Source organism: Pan paniscus, chromosome 7, assembly GCF_029289425.2.
Source record: "Pan paniscus chromosome 7, NHGRI_mPanPan1-v2.0_pri, whole genome shotgun sequence".
NCBI lineage: Eukaryota > Metazoa > Chordata > Mammalia > Primates > Hominidae > Pan > Pan paniscus.
Window position 1 is genome coordinate 43,791,423 of NC_073256.2, and position 15,200 is coordinate 43,806,622.

The 15,200-nt window shown below is 41.8% G+C and overlaps 1 protein-coding gene across 2 annotated transcripts in view; it reads left to right on the forward strand.

Moving 5' to 3' along the window:
* The window catches only part of DOCK5 (dedicator of cytokinesis 5), a 233,154-nt gene that overhangs the window by 67,695 nt on the left and 150,259 nt on the right, over positions 1-15,200 (forward strand). The gene's annotated exons all lie outside the window — the stretch shown is intronic.

Below are 15,200 nucleotides of genomic sequence, written 5' to 3' on the forward strand. Positions count from 1 at the left end.
TGCTTCTAAAATTCTAAAATTCCATCTTTATTTATTTTTTTGAGACAGAGTGTTACCCTGTCTCCCAGGCTGGAGTGCAGTGGTGCAATCTTGGCTCACTACAACCTCTGCCTCCTGGGTTCAAGTGATTTTCATGCCTCAGCCTCCCGAGTAGCTGGGATTACAGGCACATGCCACCACGCCCAGCTAATTTTTAGTAGAGACGTGGTTTTGCCATGTTGGCTAGGCTGGCCTCAAACTCCTGGCCTCATGTGATCTGCCCACCTTGGCCTCCCAAAGTGCTGGGATTGCAGGTATGAACCACCAACCCTAAAATTCCATCTTTAAAAATGTACGTGATTCAGGTATAGGCATATATGGAATTTTCTACTGTAGAATTCAGAACTGTTTCCTGAGTGGTACCTTCATTCAGTTATTCTGTCATGAGTAAGTACTTGGAATTACCTATTTGGGCAGCTCCCATGCACCTAAGGAGGCAAACTCAGTCTGAAAGCAATTATGCTTTTGGGAGTACTCTGGAGGAATATTCCCAGGAGCTTTTAGCATTCCACAGATTTTGGACCGCAACAAATCTTGGTTGGATCAAGGGGTTGAAATGGGAGCAGAGTCCTTCCATCCCATGCACACACATACCTGCTCACAGCTGTCTTCACACCCCTGATTGCTGTAGCATTCACATTATTTGGTGCATAACCTTTATTTTTTTTTAAATGCGTTAGGTTATGTCCATATAACATCACGGTTGGGCTGGCTAAGCCTCGTTAAGGATTAGTGTAAGGAGAAAGCCTTAGAGGAAGGTTTAAAATTGATTGAGGGCAAATGATCATACTTCTCCTCTTGCTTATATCTGGAAAAAAAAAGTTAAATATATGCCTCTGCTTCATACATAGTAATATAAGAGTCAGTTATTATCTTTAAAAGCATATATTGATGAAAGAATTTGAAATACTAAATAAATGGAAGCTATCCCATGTTCATGGGTAGGGAGACTCAATGTCAAAATGTCAGTTCTTCTGAAGTTGATTTATAGATTCAAAGCAATCCCAATTAAAATCCCAGACAGTTATTTTGTGGATATCGACAGATGGATTCTAAAGTTATGTGGAGAGGCAGAGGACTCAGAACAACCAACATGAAGTTGAAGAACAAAGTTGGAGGACTGACACTACCTGATTTCACAACTTACTATAAAGCTATAGTAATCAAGACTGTGGTATTGGCAGAACACTAGACAAACAAATCTACTGAACAGAACAGAGAGCTCACAAATAGACCCACACAAATATAGTCAGCTGACCTTTGACAAAGAACAAAGGCAATACAATAGAGAAAAGATAGTCTTTTTAACAAATCGTGCTGGAACAACCTGACAACCACATGCCAAAATAATAATTTAGACACAGACCTTTCACCCTTGACAAAAAATAAGTCAAAATAAATTCAAGACCTAAATGTAAAATATAAAGGTGTAAAACTCTTAGAATATAATAACATGGAGAAATGTAAATGACTTTTGATATGGGGGTAATTTTTTAGATATAACACTGAAAACACAGTTATATGAAAGAAATAAGTGATAAACTGGACTTTATTAAAACTTAAAACTTCTGCTCTGCAAAAGATAATGTCAAGAGAATGAGAAGTTAAGCGACAGTATGGAAGAAAATTTTGTAAAAGAGAAATTTGAGGGTGGGCACAGTGGCTCACACCTGTAATCTCAGCATTTTGGGAGGCCGAGGTGGGCAGATCACGAGGTCAAGAGATAGAGACCATCCTGGCCAACATGGTGAAACCCCGTCTCTACTAAAAATGGTAAAAATTAGCCGGGCGTGGTGGTGGGCAGCTGTAATCCCAGCTACTTGGGAGGCTGAGGCAGGAGAATTGCTTGAACCTGGGAGGCAGAGGTTGCAGTGAGCCGAGATTGTGCCACTGCACTCCAGCCTGGCGACAAAACAAGACTCTGTCTCAAAAAAAAAAAAAAAAAAAAGACATTTGATAAAGGACTATTATCTAAAACGTGTAAAGAGCTTTAAAATCCAACAATAAGAAAACAACCCACTTAAAACATGGGCAAAGACCTTCACAGAAACCTCGCTAAGGAAGATATATATCCATATGGCATGTAAGTGTGTGAAAAGATATTCAGCATCATATATCATTAGAGAATTGAAAATTAAAGTAATGAGATACTACTATGCACCTATTAAAATGGCCAAACTCCAGAATACTGACAACACCAAATGCTGACAAGGATGTGGAGCAACAGGAACTCTCATTCGTTGCTGATGGGAATGCAAAAATGGTACAGCCACTTTGGGAGACAGTTTGTTAGTGTCTTAGAAAGCTAAACACACTCTCATCACACAATGCAGCAATTTCTGTCCTTGGTATTTACCCAAAGGAGTTGAAAACTTACACCCACACAAAAGCATGCACATAGATGTTTGTAGCAGCTTTATTCATAATTGCCAAAATGTGGGAGTAAACAAGATGTCCTTCAGTAGGTGAATGGATAAACAAAGTGGTACATCCAGACAATGGAGTATCATTCAGCGCTAAAAAGAAATGAGTTATCAAGCCATAAAAAGACATAGATATGCATGTTACTAAGTAAAACGGGTCAATCCATATGATTCCAACTATATGACATTCTGGATAAGGAAAAACTATGGAGATGATAAAAAGATTCGTGGTTGCCAGGGGTTAGAGGGAAGGAGGGATGAAGAGGTAGAGCACAGGGAATTTTTAGAGCAGTAAATCTACTCTGTATGATACTGTAATGGTGGAATCATGTCATTATACATTTGTCCATACCCATAGAATGCACAGCACCAACAGTGGACCCCAATGTAACCTATGGACTTTGGGTGATAATGATGTGTCAGTGTAGGTTTGATTGCAATAAATGTACCACTCTGGTGGGGTATGTTGATAGCAGGGATGTCTTGTCAGGGGACAAGAGGTATGTGATAACTTTCTGTACCTTCTGCTCAGTTTTGCTGTGGACCTAAAATTGCTCTACAAATTAAAGGCTATTAAAATTTTTTAAGCATATAAGGAGACTTCTGTGTCATAAATATTAACTCTGTGCTTGAGTACACCCATTCTGTTTCACCCATGGAGTTGAATGATTCAATAGAAATGGTCATAGTAGCAGGAAACAGACTGCCTAAAAAACTTGTGTTTTATTGATGGGTCTTAGAAACCCATGAAAACTTCACTTCTCTTCCTTGCCTCATCTCCGTGTATAATTCAAGCTACAAATAAGAATGGACAAGGCAACACAGGAAAGTTTCTAGTTACAGAAAGATTCTTAGTCTTACTATGATATTCTGTGTATCTGTTCCTAATGTTTGTCATGCAACCAAGAATATTAAATATGTGTGTGTGTGTTTAACTTTTGCAATAGGAATATAGGATTTTAAACAACTGTATCTAGCAATTTGGTTAATCTTCTAAATGGCAGGAACAATGAGTATTACGTTACTAACCCTGAATACTTGTTTAGTTTTCACCAATGCCAGTTTAAGAATCTGTTACAGGCCGGGTGCAATGGCTCAAGCCTGTAATCCCAACACTTTGGGAGGCTGAGGCGGGTGGATCACTTGAGGTTAGGAGTTCAAGACCAGCCTGGCCAACATGGCGAAAACCCGTCTCTACTAAAAATACAAAAATGAGCTGGGTGTGGTGGCGTGTGCCTGTAATCCTAGCTACTTGGGAGACTGAGGCAAGAGAATCACTTGAACCTGGGAAGGAGAGGTTGCAGTGAGCCAATATCGCACCACTGCAATGCAGCCTGGTTGACAGAGTGAATCTCCATCTCAAAAAAAAAAAAAAAAAGAATCTGTTATAGTTGGAATTGAAAGATACAAAGGGTGAAACTTTTTCTTAGTGTCACTTTCATTGCTGACACTAAGTGTTTAATCAGGCCTTAGATAACCAATTTCGGTAACTTTTGAGTTTGGCCCCATTTGGTCTCTGCCAAGGCCCCGGTTACTCAGTGCCATGTTTCTCGATTATTCTAGCCACAGTCTTAGGGTTTTTCTATCACTCAAATTGTTTCTTCTTAACTTTTTTTTTTTTTTGGTCCTCTTTCTTTTAAAGTCATCTTTTCTGCCATTTTCTTGGAGTAGGGAAGTTATGCTGGAAAACAAAATTATGTCTTCATATCAGGTACTATAGTCTGGACACCCCTAGCATGGTATTCTAGCTGTTTTGTGTGTCTCAGCTTTGGTTGTTGGCAGTAATTTAAGTAGTTGAGAGAGGTTCTGTTCTTTTTGAGGAGCACAGACACATTCTTCAAAAAAATAAGTAAAAAAGAACTCCAAATAGAGCCCCCCTCAGTCAGCAGCACAGGAACCAGAAGACAGCCCTAAGCACTGCTGATGGTCCCTGAACTGTGCCATTGGGTACCTTCCGTGTCTGACATTTTACATCCCTCTCTATGCCAGGCATCGAGCTACGGCCTTTCATGTACTGCCTCTCAGTTCTTACAATCCTGGGAGACCAGAATTATTGATGCTCTTTTAATCAATGTGGAGATTTAGGTTAAGAAACTTGGAGAAATTCATGCAGCTATTAAGTGGCAGAGCTGTGATTCCCACTGGGGTCCTGTGGAATCCTAGTATATTGTTCTTTCCACAACGTGCAGCCCTTCAGCAAATGACGTTTATACTTTTGGACATGACATAAAGTTTTCCAAAGGGGATAGGGTTGTTTTGCTTTTGAAATAGCCACCTGAAAAGTTCAGCAGCACCCCAGATGTGTCTGTATTGCGGTGAGCTCTTTCTGAACTTAGCTCCCCTCCACGGCTCTTGGCACACAAACTTGCCACTCTTACCCAGTGGTCTCGTTGCTGTCCTGGAGGGAGATCAGGGATTGGGGTTATACTCTCAAATTCCTTGAGGTCCCATAGCCTCTAGCATAACTCTTTATAAAAAGTGGACCTCATGTTGGTTGATTAATTGTACATCTCTCTCATTTGTCTTTCGAAGTCATGCTGATGATAACAAAACCAGCATAAGAGTGAGTTGCAGCAAATTCGTTGCTCCTACTGACAAAACCACATGCTACCTCCTGTCATCTCAGCTTTCTTGACTGCTTGGATAAGCTAGAGAAATGCATCACAGAAGAGGAAAGTTAGACTTTTAGCAAGAATGACTAACCGCTGGCAAGATTACTTTGCTTTAAAAAGGAAAGAAAGAAAAACCACGTCCAGAAAATATAAAGCGAATTGGCCAAAAAGTAGATGATGTTGTCCAGGCTACAGGAAGTGTTATTTCCTTCCTCTCACTGAGCTTCCAGGGCTCTGTGAAGGCACAGAGGGAGGTTTCCTTGTTTTGCAGTGGAAATTTGGATATATCATCTCTCTATTTTGCTGACTGTGATTTGGTCCTCTTCCTCGTCCCTCACTGCCTGGACCAGGTCTCTCTGCTTGTCTCAGAAGGTATTTGCTGGTTGCAAATAGAAATCTCTGCCATCACCCTCTATGATAGGCAACCAGAATAAACCTTCTTGGCATTCTTTGCTACAGATGTTATGGGGTAACAAGATTAAAAATATTGTAATGTTTTTGTGGAATGAAATTTAAGAGATTGAAACTGTAATTACTTAAAATTGACAAGGGAAAAAAATGGAGTCCCCCAGAGCTGGTTACTGTGGAGCTAGGATGGAGAACCAGGCCTTTTGGTGTCACACAAGCTCTCTTTATAAAGAAGCAATGGCTCCTCTATTCTGGGCATTCTGGCCTCATAGGCAGGGTGCTTTAGCGCTGCCTGTCTCTGCCCACTGGGCATGGGATCCCAGGAGAACAAAGAAGGGTCACTCAGACCCTGCTATCCAAGTGTGTCTTGTGGGTGCAGGTTTCATTGCATATTCCTTACAGCAGTCTATTCTATACCTAGCCAGTGGCTCAAGAACACCTGTCTTTCTCATTGCTATATTCATCAGATGTTTACTCAGTGCCTGCTGCATGCCAGGCACTGCGAAGGACGGTTCCCTGTTTTGATCATTAAAATAGGGACAATTAAATAGACCGGACACAGTGGCTCACGCTTGTAATCCCAGCACTTTGGGAGGCTGAGGTGAGTGGATCGCTTGAGGTCAAGAGTTTAAGACCAGCCTGGCCAATATGGTGAAATCCTGTCTCTACTAAAAATACAAAAATTAGCTGGGCTTGGTGGAGCATGCCTGTAATCCCAGCTACTCAGGATGCTGAGGCAGGAGAATTGCTTGAGCCCAGGGGGGCGGAGGTTGCAGTGAGGCGAAATCATGCCACCGTACGCCAGTCTGGCTGACAGAGCGAGACTCTGTCTCAAAGAATGAATAAATGAATGAATGCATGAATGAATAAATAAAGCCAGAAGACTTATCTCCTTTTTCACTTAGATGGTGTGCCTATGCGTGTATGTTTTATACTGATAGAATTCCATGGCCAAGCTCACCTGACCTGAGGGGTGGCGCATTGAGAAAGTGTCCTGTCTACTGTGCCCCAGCAGGGCCATGGGCCAGCTTGGTATAAGGGAAAGCAATGAGCTGGCAGGTAGGAGGCCTGTGTTTGTATCCCCAGCTTAGGTAGTAAGTAGCTGGGTGATATGGGACAAACCTTTTCAGTTCCTTAACTATGTTTTCTTTCTTTAATTAATTTATTTACTTTTTATTTTATGTTTTAAGAGGCAGTCTTGCTCTATCACCTAGGCTAGAACACAGTGGCACCATCATGACTTACTGCAGGCTCAACTTCCTGAGCTCAAGTGATCCTCCTGCCTCAGCTTCCTGAGTAGTTGGGACTACAGGCATGCATCACCAGGCCTGGCTGATTTAAAAAAATTTTTTTTAGAGACAAGGTCTTACTCTGTTGCCCAGGCTGGTCTTGAACTCCTGTCCTCAAGCGATCCTCCTGCCTTGGCCTCCCAAAGTGGTGGGATTACAGGTGTGAGCCACCGCACCTGGCCTCCTTTGTTTTAAAGTAAGGTTGTTATATTTTAGTGAGCTGTGAGTTCTTTCCAATATCTGGCTATCTCAAATCCACAAGATTGAGCTCAGATAATTAACCTGGAAGACTCATTTGTCTCACCAAGAAGTACAAAAGAATAGAATCATCTTTTACCATCTTTGCATCCCTTGACTTTCTGCCTTTGAACTTATTTTCAAAAGCCCCAGTGAGTTCCATGTGGAGTGTGGACATCTTGAGACCTGAGGCTCAGGAAGGCAGTGAGTGTGCTGCGCACAGGGAGAGGTGCAGCCACTGTCTGTAAGGAAGGATTTTAGACCCAGCCATTTGTCTGTCCTGTGACGAGTTTGCACCCAGCAGTTTCTGCTCACTGGCTTCCCAAGAGACAATCAGCTTCTATTGGAGGGACAACTCACTGGGGATGGGAGGACAGGATATGCCGGTGGAAACCTGACAAGCTTACCTGGCCCACAGGGGATGGAGCCTTTGCCCTTGGCCTCATTAACTGTGTTTTATCCAGCAAGATACCAGACCAGCAACACTTAAAGAAAAAACAACAGAATTTAGCACCTGCTCCCCCCCCTCCAGTCCCCGCAAACACACACATAATGCAGGTGTATAGAAACATAGCTCTTTTATGTGTGTACGTGGGGTAAAACTAATTTATCTTGTGATCAGAAAGTAGGGAGAGATTTTATAAAACACTCCATAATTTCAGCATCTAAATGATGCTTTCCTTCTTGGGAAATCATGAGTCCCTCTCAGTAATTGCTTCTGAGTCTTCAGCATATTCATGACTTTCTCTTTTGTGTGCCAGAGTCTACAAGCATTACCATTAAAAGCCCTTTTGTATTTTGTTATTTGTTTACAGATCTGTTTCCTTCCTCCTTGAAGACAATGTCTGGCACACTGGTGTTCAATAAATGTTTTCATGTATAATGAATGAATGACCACATTAGTAATGTAAATCCTCAGCCTAAATGTACATCCTCAGAGAGACAATTTTCTTTCTTTCTTTTTTTTTTTTTTTAAACGGACAGGATCTTGCTCTGTTGCCCAGGCTGGAGTGCAGTGGCACAGTCATAGCTGACTGCAGCCTCGAACTTCTGGGCTCAAGGGATCCTCTGACCTTGGCTTCCCTAGTAGCTAGGACTATGAATGTGTGCCACCTCACCTGGCTAGTTATTTTATTTTTAGTTTTTTTTTGGAGACAGGATTTTGGCTATGTTCCCCAGGCTGATCTCCCACCTCAGCCTCCCAAAGTGCTGGAATTATAGATGTGAGCCACCACGCCCAGAGAGAATTTTCTAACCATGTTTTCTAAAGTAGCTCCATCCTCAGGAGTTGGCCTTTCCCAGGTTAGCCTCTTTTATTCCTTTATAACTTTTAGCCCTATATGAAATTACTTTTCTTGTTTATATGCTTGTGTGTTTACATATATATTTTTTTCTTTCCATTATTAAGTAAGATTTAGGACACGGAGACATTGAATACCCTGCTTTCCTAACATCTGTAACTAATTGTTCACTGGAGAAATTAATCTCCCATCTGCAATTGAACTTCTGGAAATAGCAAAACTTGTTCAGAATGAATTTTGGAGCATGCAGTAGTAATTAAGATGAATAATGTCTTTGGGAAGACAAAATACCACGTAAAGTAATGGAGAAATAGTTCTGTGCTTTTTCACACATGACTCAAACTTGTTTCAGAGGCATTTCCAAACAAAAATATTCAGTCATATTTCAGCAATGCAATTCCATGTTACTTTGAGGTGGTTACTTTATAGAGTAATATTCATCTGACAGTGTCAATTTTTACATTAAAGAAAAAGTGCAGTAAAATTTACAAGCAACAAAAGGCATTCATCTTAGGTTTACAATTCAATGTGTTTTATGAAATGAATGCAGCTTGTATGCCTAACATTCCGATCAAGATAAAACACATTTCCCTTACCCCAGAGAATTCCGTGGTATCTTTATCCACACAGTTCCCACCCTCAGTAAACAGCCACCGATCTGGTTTAGATCACTGCGAGTTAGTTTTACCTGTGAGTCAACTTCGTATCAGTGGAATTAGATGTGTCTATTGTGTTTGGGCTCTTTCACTTATTGTAATGGTTTTTGGGTTCATCCTTGATGTTGCACATCCGTAGTTCATTCCTGTGTATTGCCAAGTATAACTATATTACGTATTATATATCATAGTTATAGTATAGTAAATGATATATACATATAACACTGTCAATACTCCCATTGATGTACATTTTGACGTATTCCAGCTTTTGACTATTAAAAATAAAGCATTCACAAACATTCTTACAAAGCACTGGAGTGAGGATGTGGCCAGGTCATAGGATAAGTGTACGTTTAACTTTATAAGAAACCACCAGCAACGGGAGAGAGTTCCAGTTGCTCCATCTCCTTACCAGTGATTGGCACAGTGAATCTTTTTAACTTTAGCCATTGCAGTGGGTGGATAGTATTTCACTGTCTTTTTTTTTTACAGTTATAATTTGCATAGAGTAAAATTCACCGTTTTTAGTGTACAATTCTGCAGGTTTTGACAAATGCATACAATCATGAAACACAACCGTGGTCAAGCTACAGAACCATTCTGTCAGCCCCCAAGTTCTCCCGTGTCCCTTTTCAGTCATCCCCATGCCACCCTGAGCACTTGGCAACTACTCATGTGTTTTGTATCCCTATAATTTTGCCTTTGCCTAGTTCTGGCCTACCGGGGTTTATCAGCTGTATATTTTTTTAAATGTTATTAGTCATATATGTTTATAAATTTAAACATCAAGACCATTTCTACAAGGTTTATAACGAAAAACAGGAGACCCTTCTTAACTCCTCTCGAATTCTGAGGAGTTTCAACTTTTTCAGAAGTCTTTCAACTCTTTCAGCCAATGTTTTATGCCATAAATCTCTTCATTTCTAAATTCATTTCTTACTATGGAAGATAAGGATTTCACTCTTCTGTACACCCCACCAACGATGCAGATACCCATTAATCCCTCATAGAAAAGCAAATATAGATATAATTTTTTTTTTTTTTGAGACCGAGTCTCGCTCTGTCTCCCAGGCTGGAATGCAGCGGCACGATCTCAGCTCACTGCAACCCCCACCTCCAGGTTCAAGTGATTCTCCTGCCTCCACCTCCTGAGTTTTTTTTAAACACTTAGGATTTGGGTTATTATGCTTATGTAGTGTAAGCAGCAGAGGCTGTGGGATTTACCTTGATTACATTTCCTTTCTTGAATAATATGTTTTTCTAGAGCTAATTCCTTTTTTTCTTCATTCTCTGTGAATTTACCTCTATTTCGTACTCAAGGTTGCTGACAGGAGTATTGACTGCCTTTTAATATGTTGAGACAAATAAGATCATTTCTCAGTTCCTTTTTTTTCTTGGATTCATTCCTCATGGGACCGTCTGTCCTCCTCCCTTGTTTGGGACTGGTTGTGCTTTCCCAGTGACAGCTCTTTTTCTGAGGGCTCTCTTTATCATCTATCTTGGGGACAGAAAAATAGGAACTAACTAGGTAATTCAACAGAGCTAGGGGTAGTATGCATTTGTATAAATACAGATTAATACCTGTTAATTTTGACTGATCCACATGTATAAAAAGTCATGAATTCATGTGGATACCTTCAATCCCAATCCGGCAGCACAGGGTTCATTCGAGATTTTTCCCTTCTGGGGCTTATAACTCCATTCTATAATAGTAAGAAACCTAGCTTCCCATATTTTTAATAGATTTAGCTATCTGATCAGTTCCCTCATGTGTAACTGATCACTCATCCTCATTAGCATGCTGTCTCCCATGGGAACACCCCCCTCACCCCGTTTTAGCTCAGATATCCGAAGCCAGTGCACCACCCCCAGGTCCTATGTGCGGATACCCCCTCGCCCCACTTAGGCTCTGACACCCCGTGTGCTCCCTTACACGGATGCCCACCTCGGTCCCCCGGGGCTCTGACATGCCATGCCAGTCTGGACCCCTCTGCAGATGTGCAGCCTTCCCCCACTGCGAATGCCCAGGTCACTCTGCTCCACCCCATGGCTCAGGACTCAGCTGCCCAGGAGGGACAGCAGAAGGGCCAGGATCCATCTCCTGATTCTGTCCTGATTCCCATTCCCCAAGGTTTTCCTTTCTTCAATCTTCCTATACCAAAGACTACTGTCCTCCTATTTGCTTAAGCCCAAGATACAAATACCTTTGAGAATTTGCCTTTACTCCCCCATTCATGGCCACCCCCAGCAAAATCATGAGCAACTCCTGTTGATTCATATATATCATTCGTCTGGGTGCGGTGGCTCACGCCTATAATCCTAGCACTTTGGGAGGTCTAGGCAGGCGAACCGCTTGAGTCCAGGAGTCCGAGACCAGCCTGACAGCATGGGGAGATGCCATCTCTATAAAAAATGCAAAAAATAGCCGGGCATGGTGGCATGCACCTGTAGTCCCAGCTACCAGGGGTCGGGGGTGGGTGCTGAGGTGGGATCCATGGAGCTGGGGTGGTGGAGGTTGCAGTGAGCCATGATTGTGCCACTGCACTCCAGTCTGGGTGACAGAGTGAGATCCTGCCACAAGAAAAAAACAACAAAAAAAACCTCATCAATGTATATATCCTACATTTTTTTCATCTCTCTTCCTCTTGACTGCACCCACCACTCCCCTTTGGTGTTCCTCTTGCTACTACACCTCACATCCCACAATCCATTCCCATAGAGCAGCAAGGATGCTCTTTTAAAAGCCTAAGGCAGCCAGGCACAGTGGTTCACACCTGTAATCCCAGCACTTTGGGAGGCCGAGGCAGGTGGATCAATTGAGGTCAGGAGTTCAAGACCAGTCTGGCCAACGTGGTGAAACCCTGTCTCTACTTAAAATACAAAAAATAAGCTAGGCATGGTGGCACACCTCTGTAATCCCAGCTACTGAGGAGGATGAACCATGAGAATTTCTTGAACCTGGGAGGAGGAGGTTGCAGTGAACCAAGATTGCACCCCTGCACTCCAGCCTGGGTGACAGAGCAGGACTGTCTCAAAAAACAAACAACAACAACAACAAAAAAACATAAGGCAGGATGACATTTGGAACCCTCCAATGCTTCCTGCTGTACGTAGAATAAAACTTGAATTTCTCCATGGCATATAATACCTGTGTCTGATAATTAATCTTGGCTACACATTAGCATCACCATCTCCATGGTATATAATACCTATGTCTGACAATTAATCTTGGCTACACATTAGCATCACCATCTCCATGGCATATAATACCTGTGTCTGGTAATTCATCTTGGCTACACATTAGCATCACCATCTCCATGGCATATAATACCTGTGTCTGGTAATTAATCTTGGCTACACATTAGCATCACCAGGGGACCTTTTTAGAAGCATTAAGTCTGGGCCTCACCCCAGTCCAGTTAAATCAGAATATTTGGTGGTGTGGACTAGGCATCAGTATTTGTAAAAGTTCCTGGTGGGTCTCATGGGTGCCCAGGGTTGAGAACCAGGCCTCCTCTAACTACCTTCTTATTGCCTCTCCCCATCTCAGTCTCTTGCGCTGAACTCTGGCAATGACATTTTTCTTCTTTCTTTGAACTTCAGGCTTACTCTTGCCTCACAACTTCCTCGCGTGATTTGTTTCTGTCTGGAAGTTTCTTTGCCCAGATCTGTTAATGGCTCATTCCTTTTAGCTTCTTAGAGTAATCTGTCCTTGGTCACCATATCTAAAATAATGTGCCATGTTACCAACCATTCTCTGCCATATTACTTTTCTTGAGCACTTCTTCCTCTTAGCACTGTCATTAGCTCAGCTCATTCTACTTGTGTATATTTTTAACATTTGAGTGTAATCTTCATGTGGACTCTTGCTTTCCATTATGTCATGGTTCTTAACTAGAGCTTAATAAAGATTTGTAGAATGACTGCATGTAGCGAGGAGAAGAATCAGGGAAGGGATCTGTTGGACAGAAAGTGTGCAGGAGCCAGAGAGACATTTGGACAGGTGAAGTGAAATGGAGCAGATGAGAGTCCTGACTGATGGAGATTACTTGAGAAGCCAGATGTACAGTAAATAATTTTGACGTGGAATTAGCAACTCTCTGTTTTCAGTTGGAGAGGACAGATTTTTATTCTGGATTAGAGCAATCCCAAGAAAGCAGAAAAGACTTGTGAGCCTAGCGAAAGAGCAACCCTCAGCATAGAATACGTTGGTGTTCACCATGGTTGCCATGAATTTGCTTTTTGCAACTGTCATTTCCCCTAAATGTAGGCAAGAGTGGCCCTCTGGACTCATTATCCCCTCACCATTCCCTTTATTTTAATGGTGTGTAATAACTTAAGAAAGCATCTGAGATCCTGCTGACCACTTCACACCACCCACCGATTGTAGCTACTGATATGCCCATCGCTTCCTCTTTGCATTATGCCTTCTTTTTCTTTTTTTTTTTCTTTTTTTTTTTTTTTTGAGATGGAGTCTCGCTCTTTCGCCCAGGCCAGAGTGCAGTGGCGCTATCTCGGCTCACTGCAAGCTCCGCCTCCTGGGTTCACCCCATTCTCCTGCCTCAGCCTCCCGAGTAGCTGGGACTACAGGCACCCGCCACCACGCCCGGCTAATTTTTTGTATTTTTAGTAGAGACAGCGTTTCACCGTGATAGCCAGGATGGTCTCGATCTCCTGATCTCGTGATCCGCCCGCCTCAGCCTCCCAAAGTGCTGGGATTACAGCATTATGCCTTCTTAAGCCTAATAGCAAGCTATATTTAATTATGATTGTCTTACTGTAAATACGCGGGATTAATTGGAAAACTGGATTCTTGCTTGTATGACAACCCAGGTATGTAATGTGGAAATGAGCAAACATACTTGTGAACTATTACCATATTCTGTGCAGTTATTAAAATTGAATTTATGGAGTTCTGACAGTATACGCTTAAAACTCCAGAGATAGATCTGTTCTCTCATACCTGATGCAAGGAAAATGAACATTCACGTTTACAAATTCAGCATGATAATTTTGTGCCTTTAGGTAGGGCTTACACACACACCACAATTCTAGAGAAGACATAGGAGGTTAAAAAAAAAGTTTTTTCAACAATGACAGGCTTAGGAAGCATAATTCCGTGATGAATGGTTGTGCAAAATACTGTTTACAAAAGTACAGATAAATTCTTCTTTGAAAGTGGAATGAAGTTTGTATTGTGACAGCTTGGCTTTATAGGGCACAGAACGATGAAAACTGTTTGGAAAAGATGAATATCTTGTTTCTCAGCCTGCCCCCCTCCCACTCTGCCCTTTTCCCAGGGTAAATTCGAAGCCATTTATTCATGCAAAAGCCCATTTTCATGTTTTCACAGAACCAAGCAAGTATATACAGATGGGTACAGACCTTGAGACCTGGGGAGAAATGCTTAGCTTAGTATGCTTCTTATTCCTGAATCTCTTACACCTTGGCATCCTAAATCGGGGGAAGTGTTTCCTGTTTAGATATCTTTTTTCTCAGCCATGTGCCTTGATGCAAGCCACAATTCCACAGCATAGTACCCCACGCCTCCCTGTAAAATGTAGCAAATCCTTTCAATGTCTGAATGCCACAGTTTAAAATATTTATGAAATGCTACTTTTACAATATTTGTGAAAATATTATTGAATATATGCCCAAAGAAGGTAAGTTCAGTTTTCTACCCATAACATGCACGAAATAGAGTATGTGTCTATTTTTTGGTTGATTTCATGTAGAACAAATTACAAGAGAGTTCTAGGATCCTATTGGCAGATGCCAGAAGTTTTAATTACAGTTTGCATCTACTCACTGTGTATATATGGCTACCTTATACATGTATGCCATTACTTTCAGTGGCAAAAACTGCAGTTTCTTTTGCACCAACCTGATACCACAAGGTTTACCTGGGCAAGATGACCACACTGATGCTTTAGTTGATGGGCATGGGGAATGAGGGAAATTATTACAGTGAACTTCCTACAGTAGGTGTTCAGCAAATAGTTAATATAAAAAATCTGTTTATGGACAGAGTAAATTGTCTACTCTCCACAAGATAGAGGGTTGGAAAACATCTGTAGGGGTGTGCACCTTTATTGGAATTTTTTTTTTTTTTTTGGAAACGGAGTCTCGCTCTGTTGCCTAGGCTGGAGTGCAGTGGTATGATCTCGGCTCACTGCAACCTCCGCCTCCCAGGTGCAAGAGATTCTCCTGCCTCAGCCTCCTGAGTAGCTGGGAT